Consider the following 15,521-nt stretch of genomic DNA (forward strand, 5'->3'; position numbering starts at 1 on the left):
TCAAGCACACGGTCTCTTTGTGCCCTCTACTGTTCAGTTACAGCACTGTCCATGGCCTGGTTTGTTAAACTCACGTACGTTAAGGTAAGGGGATGGTGAGCCACAAAGTGCGTCCACAGAAGGCCACAATGTCACTAAGCAAAAGCCAGTCCTCTTCCATCCTAGCAAAGACTCGAGAGTCCTGTTGATCCTGCCCACACAATTTCAATTATTTTCCTAAGTGCTTTTTCCTGAGCTCACTTGCACACACACCTTCTACACCCACACCCAGTACCACCTCTGTTATTAGAGTTATCACATTGTATGGGAATTGCTGGCTGACATGTCTTTTTAAGCACGAGGCCTGGCATTACTCACCTTGATAGTCTCTCTCTGCCCCGTAGGAGAGCGTGTGACATGTAGATCCTCCACTCAAGTGTATGGAATGGAGAGAACAATGAATCAACAAAAAAAGAGATGGCAATCTGGAGAAAGGTTGGGGTAAAGAGTTGCAGCCAGAGGGGGAAGTTCTGGCTTGTTCATGTCCCACTTCCTTTGCCCAGCTTCACCTGCATCACACCTCTCATCCTTGGGGTGTCAGCTTAGGAATGATCCCTTTGGGAAGCCTTCTCGGATTCCCACTGGTCTGAGTGAGATCTGTTTTCTATTTGCTTCCTCGCATCCTGAGGTTTTTCTACCAAAATACTTATCAAACTATATTCCAACTCTGATTTAGTTGTCTTTCCCACTGGACTTGAATTTCCGCAAAAGCAAGGACTAAGTCTAGCTTGCCCATCCTGGTACTCCCAGTGCTTACAAGGGTGCTTGTGTTCATCCTTTTATTTGTGGAATGACTATTATGTAGAACTAATATGAATGGGCTAACAAATTCCAAGATGGAAATGAAAATCATAGAAGGGACTCAGGGAGCATCTAGTCTTATCCCTTCATTTTACAGATGAGGAAACTGAGGCTTAGAGAGGGTATGACTGGACGAAGGTCCTAGAGCGTGTCAGTGGCAGAGCTGGAATTAGCGAGTTATAATGGGGACTTTCTGGGCTTTATTTGCTGTCTGATTTGTCTAAGGAATAAAGGTGTCTTAGGTTCTTGTGACTCAAAGTGTGGACCATCAGCATTAACTGCACCTGGGAATATGTTAAACTCTCAGGACCTACCCTAGACCAGGAGGGCAGCTATCTAGGCTTCTAAATCCTGACAGTTCCCTGCAGGAAAGCCATCTGGTCAAGTTGAAAAGAAATCCTAGCCAATGTCTTGTGGCATTAAGTGCAGGCTATAGACCAAAGGCCAAAAGTGTGGGCCCCTCACCTCTCAAAGTTTCAGACAGTTTGGAAGTCCAGGGCCTGGCCTGATGGAGGATGATGGCCAAGATTCAGGTGAGCTGACTTGGTGAATAAAGAGGCTTCAAATAAACAGGACCTCCTGGAAGCACGGCAAAAGCTGACTAGCACGCCTGATGCTGCACATTTCCAACCTTGTAGCTATTACACTAAACAAATATTTTTATAAATGTATATTTATTTATACAAAGAATTCCACCCACACTGCTCAAGGTGGTGGTGAAAGTAATATACACGTACCTGCTAGTGGCATTGTAAACTGCAGCCTGCTTGGAAAACACTACAACGACATGTAATAACAACTATAAAGTGATTTATCTCCTCAGAGCAAGGAATGCCACTCATAGGAAACCATCCTAAGGAGATAATTCAACACAAGTGAATTATCTGAGGTTTTTCTACCAAAATACTTATCAAACTATATTCCAACTCTGATTTAGTTGCCTTTCCCACTGGACTTGAATTTCCACAAAAGCAAGGACTAGGTCTAGCTTGCTCATCCTGGTACCCCCAGAGCTTACAAGGGTGCTTGTGTTCATCCTTTTATTTGTGGAATGACTATTATGTAGAACTAATATGAATGGGCTAACAAATTCCAAGATGGAAATTCCAAGATGTCACATGCATGAGATGTTTATTAAGGTTAAAAGTGGAAAATACTAAATCAAAAGGGAATGGTTGAGCAAATTATGACATGGTATCTTCATGAAGACCATTCAACTTTAATTATAATATAATTAATATGTCCCGCTTCACCTGCTTGGGGTGCAATAGTGATTAAGAACATGATCTGTGGGTTTTCAGTTCTGACTCTACCATTTACCCTGTTACCTTGGACAAGTTTACTTAGCTGTTCTACGCCTCAGTTTCCTTATCTGTAAAATGGGGATAATAGCAATACCTATTTTATAGGATTGTTGTGAGGATTAAATTATTTAATTACGTTCATTAAAGTGCCTGGAATAGTGCTTGTCTATAAATTTATATCTTTTTTTTTTTTTTTTTTGAGATGGAGTCTCGCTTTGTCGCCCAGGCTGGTGTGCAGTGGTGCGATCTTGGCTCACTGCAACCTCCGCCTCCCAGGTTCAAGCGATTCTCCTGCCTCAGCCTCCCGAGTAGCTGGGACTATAGGCGCGTGCCACCACGCCCGGCTTATTTTTTGTATTTTTAGCAGAGATGGGGTTTCACCGTGTTAGCCAGGATGGTCTCCATCTCCTGACCTTGTGATCCGCCTGCCTTGGCCTCCCAAAGTGCTGGGATTACAGGCATGAGCCACTGTGCCCAGCCTATATCATTTTTTTAAACAGTCAGATTAAATGGCTTGATAGTCGCATACCACCTGGTACAAGAATGCTTTTCTTTCGTCCTCAGAGTCTGACCTCCTGATAAGTTTCAGCCCTCCAGGCCTATTTCCCAAGGACTCCTTTGAAGAGTCAAGGAGAGAAAACAAGAGAATGTCTTCAACTGGGCTCTGCATTTCATTCTTTATGGCTCTTGTTGCTATGTTGTGTGGCCATTGAAACAGGTGACCTGGGGACCCTCTGAAATTCTCCTTTTCCAGAATTATGCTCAAATGTGGTAACTTCACCCCATACATGCCTAGACTCCCATATGTTTAGAGCTTATATAAATATGTACACACATGCACAGACAAACACACACATAGTGTATGCGGCCTTCTGCAAGTCCCTTCCTGAGGGTCCCTGAGTCCCAGTTGCTGAGCATGAATGAGATTCTTTCCTTCCTCTTTCAACCCCTTGGTCTGTTTGCAATGACCTCCCTGGGATGTCATTCCTTTCAGTGGATAACTACTTGGTGCAATGACAATAACAACTGCTGCTGGGCATGGTGGCTCACACCTGTAATCTCAGCACTTTGGGAGGCTGAGGTGGGAGGATTGCTAGAGCCCAGGAGTTCAAGATCAGCTTGGGTAACATAAAGAAACTCTTGTTTCTACAAAAAATAAAAATGTTAGCTGGGCCTGATGTTGTGCACCTGTGGTCCCAGCTACTCAGGAGATGGAAATGGGAGGATCACTTGAACCCAGGAGGTCAAGGCTACAGTGAGCTATGATCGCATCACTGCACACCAGCCTGGGAAACAGAGTGGGACCTTGTCTCAAAGAAACCAGCAGACAAACAAACCAACCCAGCTGCCATTCATTGAAAGCCTGAAGAGTGCCAGTTGTTTTGCTGCTGTGCCTTTACAAACATCCATCCTCAGAATGAACCTATGAAGGAGGTACTATTATTCCTGTTTCACAGCTGGAGCCTCTGAAGTTCAGATACATTAAGGAGCTGGCTCAAGACTCACTACTCATACGTGAAACACCTGACATTTTAATCCAGGTTTGTCTAACTCCAAAGCCCACACTCAGAATCATGACCCTGAACTGCCTCCCTGTGTAGGGATATAAACAAGAAGTTTATAATAAATGGTAACTGAAAAAGTAAAAGCTAAGTTGCATTGCCACAATGAATACAATTGTGTAAAAATATGTCTGCATGTGGACAGAGCCTTGAGAATATTTGCGTGCAAGACTGATAGGATCATTACTGATTCTTTTCCTTTTAAGTAATTTCCTTTTGTGACAGCTATATAGTTTTTTGGTTTGGGTTTTGTTTTGTTTTTGAGATGGAGTCTCGCTCTGTCGCCCAGTCTGGAGTGCAGTGGCATGATCTCGGCTCACTGCAACCTTTACCTCCCTGATTCAAGTGATCCTCCTACCTCTGCCTCCTGAGTAGCTGGGACTACAGGCATGCACTACCACAACTGGCTAATTTTTGTATTTTTAGTAGAGACGGGTTTTGCTGTGTTGTCCAGGCTGGTTTCAAACTCCTGGCCTCCCGGACTCAAGTGATCCGCCCATCTCGGCCTCCCAAAGTGCTGGGATTACAGGTGTGAGCCTCCTTGCCCGGCCAGTTTATTTTTATTATTTTTTACAGGATCTTACTTTGTCACCCGGGCTGAGGTGCAGTGGTATGATCATGGCTCACTGCAGCCTTGACCCCTCTGGCTCAAGTGATCCTTCTGCTTCAGCCTCCTGAGTAGCTGGGACTACAGGCATGTGTACCACCACACCCAGATAATTAAAAAAAAATGTTTTTGTAGAAATGGGGTTTCACAATGTTGCCCAGGCTGGTCTTGAATCCCTGAGCTCAGGCGATCCTCCCACCTCAGTCTCCCAAGGTGCTGGGATTACAGGCGTGAGCCACTGCACCTAGCTGTTATAGGCTTTTTGCCATTTTAAAAAGCTACTTCAACCTGCAAAAATTAACTTCCTCTAAAGTCCAATAGTTCTCAGCCTTGGTTGCACATGAGGATCATCTTGAGGAGCTTTTAAAAGACACCCAATTCCAGGGCTCCATCACAGATGAAGTAAATCAGACTCTCTAAGGGCTGGGCCCAGGGAGTGGTATTTTAAGAGTCCTCCCATTGGTTTTATGTGCAACCAGGATTGGGAAACAACTTCATGGAGAATCTTGGCCTGCCACTCTCTCTCTTCAGGAGAAGCTAGCTGACCTATATACTGCAACCTCTTGCTAATTAACTCAAGCTTTTCTCTCTGTATTCAGGAAGGGGCTAGCAAGATGACTTTTTCTCTAGTCATTTTTGCAAAAGGGCACTAGGAGAACTTTTTGGGAGATAGAAATTTTCTATAGCTTGATTGTGGTGGTTACATGACTGTATACCTTTGACAAAACTCCTTAAGCTGTATACTTAAAATTGGTGAATTTTGTTATTTGTTCATTATACTTCATAGGGCTTTAAAAAGTTATGACTCTTGAAAAGGAAGAAATAAAACTTATTTACAGATTATATGTTTTAATATGAAGAAAACGTGAAGTTTATAAAGTATTTGATAAGTAAATTTAGCAAAGGAACTGAATGCAAGGCCAATATGCAAAATTCATTTGTATGTGTATTATACATATTAGCAATAAACAACTAGAAAATAAAATATTTTAAATACCATTTACAATAACAACAAAAGCCACTAAATATTTAGGAATAAATCTAATGAAAGATTTCAAAGACTAGTACACTGACAACCATAAAACATTGCTGAGAGAAAGTAAAGAAGACTAAAATAAATTGAGGGATAAATCATGTTCATGGATTAGAAGACACAATATTGATAAGATATTAATTTACTTTAAATTGATCTGCAGTTTTAATGCAAACTCAATAAAAATTTCAGCAAGTTTTTTTTTTAAAGTGGAATTGACAAGTTTATTTTAAAATATATGTGAAGCTGGGTGCAGTGGCTCATTCCTATAATCCCAACATTTTGTGAGGCTGAGGTGGGAGGATTGCTTGAGCCCAGGAGTTTGAGATCAGACTGCGCAACAAAGTAGGACCTCATTTCTACAAAAAAAGTCAAAAAATTAGCTAACCATAGTGGCACACACCTGTGGTCCCAGCTACATGGGAGGCTGAGGCAGGAGGATCCCTTGAGCCCAGTAGGTTGAAGCTGCAGTGGGCTGCGTTCATGCCACTGCACTCCAGCGTAGGTGACAGAGTGAGCCCTTGTCTAAATAAATAAATAAAGAAATAAAATTTATGTGAGAGCAAAGGACCTAGAAGAGCCAAGGCAATAGAAGAAGATGAACAGAGGACTTCTAATATCTGATAACAACTTATAAAGCTATAGCAATTAAGATAGTTTGGTACATGGATAAATAAGTAGACAAAGGAAATAGAATAGAGAGTCCAGCAACAATCCCAGCCATAAATGGTGATTGGATTTATGACAAATATTCTACAGCAAGTCAGTGGAGAAAGTATCAACTTTTCAGTAAGTGGTGCTGGGTCAATTGGATATCCATAAAAAAAGAAAGAAGAAAGCTAGATCTTTCATACCATACACAAAAAGTCATAATGAATCATAGACATAAAAGGGATAAAATAATGAAATTCTAAAGGGCAACGTAACAGGATATCCTCATGATCTTGAGATAAGCAAAGATTTAAAAATAGGATACTAAAAAGTATAAGTCATGAGAGAAAAACTTGATAAGTTGGACTTCATTAAAATGAATAACTTCTGGCTGGGTGTGGTGGCTCACACCTATAATCCTAGCACTTTAGGCGGCCAAGGTGGGCGGATAACTGGAGGCCAGGAGTTCAAGACCAGCCCGGCCAACATGGCAAAACCCTGTCTCTACTAAAAATACAAAAATGAGCCGGGCATGGTGGTGCATGCCTGTAATCCCAGATACTTGGGAGGCTGAATAATGAGAATTTCTTGAGCTAGGGGTGGGGAGGTTGCAGTGAGCAGAGATTGTGCCACTGCACTCCAGCTTGGATAATGGAGTGAGACACTGTCTAAATAAATAAATAAAAATTTAAGAATAAAATAAAATGAGTAACTTCTTATAGTTAAATAGAAGGAATAAGTTCTAGCATTTGATAGTAAGTAGGGAAGTTATAGTTAACAGTAGTTTATTGTATATTTTTCAGAATAGCTAGAAGAATTGTAATGTTCCCAACTGGAAGAAAAGATAAATGTTTGAGGTGATGGATATTCTGATTACACTGGTTTGATCATAACACATTGTGTGCAGGTATGAACGTATCATATGTACCCTTAAAACATGTACAACTATTACATATCAATAAAAATAGATAAGTAAAATGAATAACTTCCATTCATCAAAAGGCACAATTAACAGAGTGAAAAGGCAAGCCACAGACTGATAAGGGATATTAGCAATACACATATATCCAACAGAGAACTCATAATCAGAATATATAAAGAACTCTTACAAATCATTAGGAATACCATCTAATTCAAAAAAATAGGCAAAAAACTGTAAAGATTACTCACAGAGGAGGACATCCAAATAGTTAATAAGCAAATGAAAAAGTGTTCAACATCATAATGCATTAGGCTGATGCAATTTAAAAACACATGATATCTCCCCCATCACTTGTCATTAAAAGCATTATAATATCTAGTGTTGGCAATGATATAGAACAAACTGGGATCCTCATACTTTAAATGGTGGATACAGCCATTTTGGTCAATTATTGGACAGTATTTACTCAAGTTTAGCAAAAGTAATCTTATGTCCAAACAATGTCACATGGCAAATACCCAAGACAAATGAGTTCTAATGTTCAGCAAAAGACATGTATTTGAACATTCTTAGCTGCATCATTTATAAGAGCCAAACTGGAAACAATGCAAATGTCCATTAACAGTAGAGAGAAAAGATAAACTGTATTATGTCTATCAATGGAATACTACATATCAATGAAAAAGGTCAAACTACTGCTATGCACAATAAAGAGGACCGATCTCATAGATGAGCAAAAGAAGCTAGACATGAAAGTGTACACAATCTCTGATTTCACTTATATGAGGTTCAAAAACAGGCAAAACAGATCAATGGTGAGGAAAGGCAAAATAGTGTTTATCTTTGGCAGTTTTTAATTGGGAAAGAAGCCTTTGGGAGGGCTAGATATATTCTTTATCTTGATCATGATGGTCATGTTAAGGGTATATACAGTGTAAACAAACATTCAATGAGCTGTGCTGTTAGTGCACTTTTCTCTCTCTCTGTATATGTTATGTCTAAAAAAATTCAAATCTATGTGTTTGTATAACAGCTTTTCCTTTTCCTTCTCCTCCTCCTCCTTCTTCTTTCTTGTGTGTGTATATGTGTGCCTCTAGAGTCTGAAAGTATTAGTTGTACATATCTAATCATCTTAATTCTACTTCCTCATGTGTTAATTTTCTTTCTTGATATTGATGCTCTTCTCTGATGTTGGCTTTCCTTAAATATTTGGCTACTCTTGGCTGCCTACTCTTGTTTGACTTTAGAAATCTCTGTTAAGCTTATCATTATTGTAGATATGGTCCAAGTAAGTGCCTCCCATCATCGTGGGGGAAGGACAGGCTGTATGTTGGTAGTTGTTCTCTGGTATGAGGATTCCTTGTCTTCCACCCCTTGAATTTTCTAGGAACCTGGGACTTCAGTATCTATACTCAGCACTTCCACCTGGGAGAGATGCTGCTCTCTGTCTCTCATGACACATGAAGGAGGGACAAGGGCTGCAGGTCCAGCAGCTTCTCAAAGTGGTTCTGAAATCTTGGTCTCTGAATCAGCTGCATCAGCACCATCAGGGAACTTATTAGAAATGCAAATTCTCAGGCTCCACCACAGACCAGCTGGATCAGAAACTCTGGGCTGGGGCACAGCAATCTGTGCTTTAACCATCCCTTCAGGTGATACTGATGCCCACTCAAGTCTGAGAACCATTGTCCGAGAGAGTGCCCCAGTTAATTTCCTGGAAAATCACTCCTCCTCCTCCTTGATCCTTTTTCACAGCAGGAATTCTTGTGAGTATTTCCAGCAAAGGCCCCTTTATTCCTGTTTCTCCTTCAGTCCATTCCTATCTGTTCTCTATCATTCAGAAACTCCTCATCATTTCTGGTGGGTTGCTAGCAATTGCTCTTGCTTTCTAGGCTTCTAATGAATTAAAACATTTTTTTAATTTGTAAAATACACGTAATATAAAGTTTACCACCTTAAGCATTTAAGTATACAGTTTAATAGTGTCAAGTACATGCACATTGTTGTGGAACCATCACCAATAACCATCCACAGAACTTTCATCTTGCAAAACTGAAACTGTATACCTATTAAACAACAACACATCATCTAATAGGTTTTTTTAAAAGCATATGAAATGGAATGTGTTGGGGGTGGGGATTTACAGTTACTAGATGCATATGCTCTGCATACCATCTTTTCTTTTTATTTATTTATTTATTTATTTATTTATTGTAGAGACGGGCATCTCACTATATTGCTGAGGCTGGTCTTGAACTCCTGGCCTCAAGCATTCCTCCTGCCTCAGCCTCCCAAAGTACTGGGATTACAGGTGCAAGCCACCATGGCTAGCACATCTTTCCTTATTTTATTGTGGCAAAATATTAATAACATAACATTACTAGTATAACTATTTGTAAGTTATAGTCCAATGGCATTGAGTTCATTCATTTTGTGGTGCCACCATCACCACTAACCACTACCCATCTCCAGAACTTTATCATCCCAAACTAAAATTCTGTACCCATTAAACAACATTTCCTCATTCCCCCACTTCCATCAACCCTTGGCAACCACCATTCCATCTTCTGTCTCCATGAACTTGACTACTCACATAAGTGGAATCATATTTGTCCTTTTGCGATTGCCTTATTTCACTTAGCATGTTTTCAAGGTTCATCCATGTTGAAGCACGTGTCAGAATTTCCTTCCTTTTTAAGGCTGAATACTATTCCATTTATGAATATACCATATTTTGTTTATTTATTCATCTGTTGATAGGCACTCGGGTTGCTTCTATTTTTTGGGTATTGTGAATGGTGCTGCTATGAACATGTTGTATCAATATATCTTTCCGCTTTCAGTTCTTTTGGGAATATAGCCAAAAGTGGAATTGTTGGATCATATGGCAATTCTGTTTTTAATTCCTTGAGGGAGTGTTATACTATGTTCCATTGCAGCTGCATCATTTTACATTCCCACCAGCAGTGCACAGGGGTTCTCATTTCTCCACATCCTTTTCCTAACATGTGTCATTTTCTGGGTTTAAAACAAATAATATCCATTCTAATGGGTGTGAAGTGATATCTCATTGTGGTTTTGATTTGCATTTTCCCAGTAATTAGTAATGTTTAGTAACTTTTCATGTCCTTATTGGCTATTGATATATCTTCTTTAGAGAAGTGTCTATTCTAGTACTTTGCCTATTTTTGAATTGGGTTGTTTTGTTGTCGTTGTTGAGTTTTATGGGTTCTCTATAAATTCTGGATATTAATGCCTTATCAGATACGTGATTTGCAGATATTTTATCCCATTCTCTGAGTTGCCTTTTTACTCTGTTGAGAGTGTCTTTTAATGCACCAAAGTTTTTCATTTTGACAAAGCCCAATTTGTCTATTTTGGCTTTTGTTGCCTGTGCCTTTTATGTCTTATCCAAGAAACCATTGCCAAATCCAATGTCATGAAGCTTTTCTCCAAAGTTTTCTTCTGTAGATGTCATCTGCATCTAACCCCTAACAGCAGTTTTCAATTGTCCACTAGTTATACCTCAATAATATCTAGCTTTTCCCACCCCCATTCTGCCCCTACGATAGCATGAATGTTGAAAACCTGGCAATTTTGCTGTCAGCTCAGAGTATAGATAGGGTGCTCTCTGATGAAGGGCTAAGACAAACTGGACTAAGGTCAGAAATCTGGATGGCCTTGATCTTATTAACCCTGATCATGCCAAAAGGGTCCTGGGAATAGCAGAATAGGCAAAGCTGTTGGAATCAGTTGGTTCTTGCTCAAAATCTTGGTTTACACCCACTTGCTGCCACTATTAGCTGGGGGGTCTTGGGCAAGTTCTACAACCTCTTTGGGCTTCAGTTTTGGTTTTATTTTTAATATTTAAAATGAGGATAATAACACCTATCTTCAGGTGTAGTTTTGAGAATGAGAGATAATGTATGGTCAGGCTCCTAGAAGCTGGGAGCTCTGCTTATATTAATTACATCATGTGAGATATGGTTGTTACCCAGTACATCCCCTCTGCTTGGCCTCTAGCCTGTGAGCATCTCCTCAGGCTAGGCTGGTACATCTTCATCTCTGGATCCCAACACTTGATCCTCAGTCTGGCACATGATAGGACCTCACTAGAAATTTGCCAAGTGATTGATTTGGAGGTTAAAAAAAATCCCTTGCATTCTGCCTGAAAGTCACATCACTGTAATAGGACACAGGTTTGGAGTTGTGAGTATGAGAACTCAATTGAAATGTGTTCTACCTCTTTGAATGTATTTCGTTTCACATTATGGATACCAAAGAATGCCTGAGTTTTCCTCTTTCCTCTTCATTTCTGCTGTTAATTTTTACTTTCCAAATGAATGAGTCTTATGTGTAAGAATTTTAGAAGGGATTTTGGTGGGAGTGAAACTGAGTGCCCAAATGTTCCGATCTTAGCACTGAAAGTCCAGAAAACCCCTCGGTCCTGGGCTTTCTGTCAGTACAGCTGGCCACTCTCAAAAGACAAATGGAAGCTGGCTGGCAGGTACACTAACTACAAGATGGAGATTTTTTTGAATCCCCTTTAAAATTTGATTTGATAGATTCTTTATGGTTCTGGTCAGTTCCATTGAATTTGCTACTTCAGGAAGTATGGAACAGATTAGATTTTCATTCTGGTTTCATTCAGATTTTTATTCTCTGTACAAAGTAATCCCATTGGCTCTTTTTGTTATTATTATTATTATTATTTAAGACCTTTATTAACAGGTGCTTGCAGTTTGTTGACTTTTTGAAAAAATCAAGTTGTAAACTTTTATTACAAATTAAAAATGAAGTTCTTAAACATCTCAACTTGACCAGATCGGAAACAATTAAAAACCTTTAAAGGCGTATTGTGAAAAAAACAGGCTTAAAAAAAAAAAACACCACATTTGTTATTACCAAAAAGAGACGTCTTTAGGTGAAAATAATAAAAACCCCATGCTGCTTAGATAATACAGATAGTTCTATTTATCTGGTCAATGGGCAAAAAGCAAGCACTTAGGGTCTTCAGCTCCAATCTTTTGTTCATTTCTTATTGCTGGAATTTCATATTTCTTCTTGTTGGATGACTAAACCGGGTGATGATAGAGATGATAAGTCGGCGTTTACTCAGCCCCGCCCTGCTCAGCCTCGAGAGCGGACTAATTCTCAGCTGGTGGATCTGATGCTTTTGTCTCTTTGCCACCTTGTGGTTTAGGGTTTTCTTTTCTGGGTTTTTTTTTTTTTTTTTTTTTTTTTGAGACGATGCCTCGGGCTCTTGTGCCCCAGGCTGGAGTACAATGGTGCGATCTCGGCTCACTGCAACCTCCGCCTCCCGGGTTCAGGCGATTCTCCTGCCTCAGCCTTCTGAGTAGCTGGAACTACATACAGGCGCCCGCCACCATACCTGGCTAATTTTTGTATTTTTAGTAGAGACGGGGTTTCGCCATGTTGGCCAAGCTGGTCTCGAATTCCTGACCCCAGGTGATCCGCCCGCCTCGGCCTCTCAAAGTGCTGGGATTACAGGTGTGAGCCACCCGCGCCCGGCCGGTTTAGGGTTTTCTGGGCGTCTGCGTGGGTAATTGAAGTTGCGGCGGTACCGACGTTGAGGTGGCTGCTGACCTTGGGTCTCACCTCCTTGATTTTCTTTATCCTCTTCATTGCGGTCCTCTCTAGGCTGTCTTTGGCAATGAGGGCCCCTGCAGAATCGTGGTCTATATCCCTGATACATACTCTGCCGCACTGATCTACCTTGTTTTCCTGCACCCTGGTTGTCAGCACCCTCCATCACTTCTCCCTGCACAGGGGGGTTGGAATACTGTGGTCCACGCCCATAGGGTCTCCTCATGGAGGAAGGTGGGAACCTTCACGTGCAATAGGGCCGGCGTGGTTGAGCCTGGCCTTTGGGAGCACGCTCCCATCCCACGTTCTTTCTCCCGCTCTCACTATTCTGGTAATTTTGCTGGTAATTGGGTGGAGGGCCCCTACGACGTGGATGGCATCTATAAGGGTTACCGTCTGCTGCATATTTACTGCCTTGAACTGGAACACCACCAGGACCTATAACATGTGCTGCCTCTGCACCCTTTTCTCCTTCAACCACATCAAACTCCACAGTCCCTCCATCTTCTACACTGCGAAGGTACCTCCTGGGGTTATTCTTCTTTTTAGCAGTCTGGGGTACAAATGTATCTTCCTTGATGTCATTCCTGTTGATGAAACCATATCCGTTCCTTCAGTTGAACCATTTTACTGTTCCCAAAACCTTCGTTGCGGTGACCTTCTTGTCCCCGCCGGCAGGTGCTGCTGATGTGAAGCCGCCCGGGCCACCGCTTCCTGTGCCGCTGCCCGTAGTGCCGGGCGTGGTGTCACTGGCGCTGAGGGCGGGGGGCGGCGAGCGGCGGGCGGCTGCTGGGTCTCGGCCTCGCTGCTCAAGGTTGTGGTGATGGTGACTGGAGCCGGCTGCGGCAGCTGCGGCTCCTCCCGCGGTGTGATGGTAACTAGGCCAGCGGTGGTGGTGGGGCTGCTCAGGGCTCTCTGGGGTCTGCTCTCCGCTCCCGCTACCGATCGAACTCTTGGTTCTCTTAAAAAGTTAGTGTGGCCGGGCGTGGTGGCTCATGCCTGTGATCCCAGCACTTTGGGAGGCCGAGGCGGGCGGATCGCCTGAGGTCAGGAGTTTGAGACCAGCCTGACTAACATGGTGAAACCCCGTCTCTACTAAAAATACAAAAAAAAAAAAAAAAAAAAAAAATTACCTGGGCGTGGTAGCTTGCGCCTGTAATCCCAGCTACGCGGGAGGCTGAGGCAGGAGAATCGCTTGAACCCGGGAAGCCGAGGTTGCAGTGAGCCAAGATGACGCCATTGCACTCCAGCCCGGAAGACAAGAACGAGACTCCGTCTCAAAAACAAAAAACGAAAAACAAAGAACAAAAAACCAAAAAAAAAGTTAGTGTGCAGTAGTTTGGGACATGCTAAAGTGACTCAAATTGAGACTAAGAAAAATAATTTTATTAATCGTGGGTCATAGCTCTTTTTCTAAACCTAGTTTTGGATTGCATTTTGCTCTAATAAAAAACAGGCTTACTTCCTTGGTGAAGTATTTGTTCAAAGACAGGTCTTTATGAGTAATCTTTGGAGGAAGATGAAGTGGGTTAATTTTACTTTAAAAGCTCTGTGGGATGCCAAAGCTGGTAGGATGTGCGAAAAGATGGGCTTATGGTATTTAAAAAATCAATTTGAAAAGAATTGTGGCTGGTATTTCTCATCTCAGTTAATATTCCTGAGTTTGAATTTTGTGAAAGATCATTACAACGACTTAACTGAAACATGATCAGGCAGGTATTTCATATTCTGGTACATTCTTTATGATCATTCACTGGCCGGCAGACTCCACATATCGTTTCCATGGGTCCAGGAACCTCCCTGCTGTTGTCAGCCTCCACTCAAAAAATTCAGTGTAAAATATAGACCTGATCCAGTCATGTTCCTGCTTAAAAATCCTTACTAGCTCTCCCACTTCTCCCAGGATAAATAAAGTCCAAAGACATTCCAGGCTTGCAAGAGCTGATCTTCAGTTGATCTGATAAGCTTATTTACTGGCTTTTACATATCCTCTTTTTTTTTTCTTTTTTTGAGAGAGAGTTTCTCTCTGTCGCCCAGGCTGGAGTGTAATCGCGTGATCTCAGCTCATTGCAGCCTCCGCCTCCGGGTTCAAGTGATTCTGGTGCCTTAGCCTTCTGAGTAGCTGGGAGTATAGGTGCGTGCCACCATGCCCAGCTAATTTTTGGATTTTTAGTAGAGATGGGGTTTCACCACGTTGGCCAGGCTAGTCTTGAACTCCTGGCCTCAAGTGATCTGCTTGCTTCGGCCTCTCAGAGTGCTGAGATTACAAGTGTGAGCCACCGCACCTGGACATACATCCTCTTTAGAGCCCTCTACTTCCTTTTTTTCTTTCTTTCTCTTTTTAAAATTAAGGTGAAATTCAATAACATAGAATTAACCACTTAGAACAATTTGTGAAATTTAGTACATTTACAATGTTGTGCAACCATTACTACTGTCTAGTTGCAGAGCATTTTCACCACCCCAAAAGGAAACCCTGTACCATGAAGCAGTCACTCCCCATTCTCTACTCCCTTAGCCCCTGGCAACCACCAATCTGCTTTCTGTCTCTATGGATTTGCCTATTCTGGATATTTCATATAAATGGAATAATAATAATATTTTTTCCTTTTGTCTGGCTTCTTTCACTTAACATAATATTTTCAAGGTTCATCCACATGGTCACATTTATCAGAACTTCATTCCTTTTTATGGTTGAGTAATATTCTGTTGTATTGATATATCACACAACTTGTTTATCCATTCATCCATTCATGGACATTGGGTTGTTTCTACCTTTTAGCCATTGTGAATGGTGTATGCATATCCATGTATACTGATCTGCAATCCTTTTGGGTATATACCTACAAATGAAGTTGCTGGGTCACACAGTAATTGTTTCACATTTTGAAGAACCATCAAACCATTTCCCCTCCTTTCTCTTGTGTTACAATAATACAGTACATTCAAGACAATTTTTGTCAAAGCACAATGATACGATGCCTTTAATTATAAC

The 15,521-nt window shown here is 41.4% G+C and overlaps 1 pseudogene; it reads right to left on the bottom strand.

Annotated features, from left to right (window-relative positions):
- Nucleotides 1–12,030: 12,030 nt before the first annotated feature.
- On the bottom strand, nt 12,031–15,312 carry LOC129043536 (Y-box-binding protein 1-like; annotated as a pseudogene).
- Nucleotides 15,313–15,521: the final 209 nt, after the last annotated feature.

Source organism: Pongo pygmaeus, chromosome 13 (assembly GCF_028885625.2).
Source record: "Pongo pygmaeus isolate AG05252 chromosome 13, NHGRI_mPonPyg2-v2.0_pri, whole genome shotgun sequence".
NCBI lineage: Eukaryota > Metazoa > Chordata > Mammalia > Primates > Hominidae > Pongo > Pongo pygmaeus.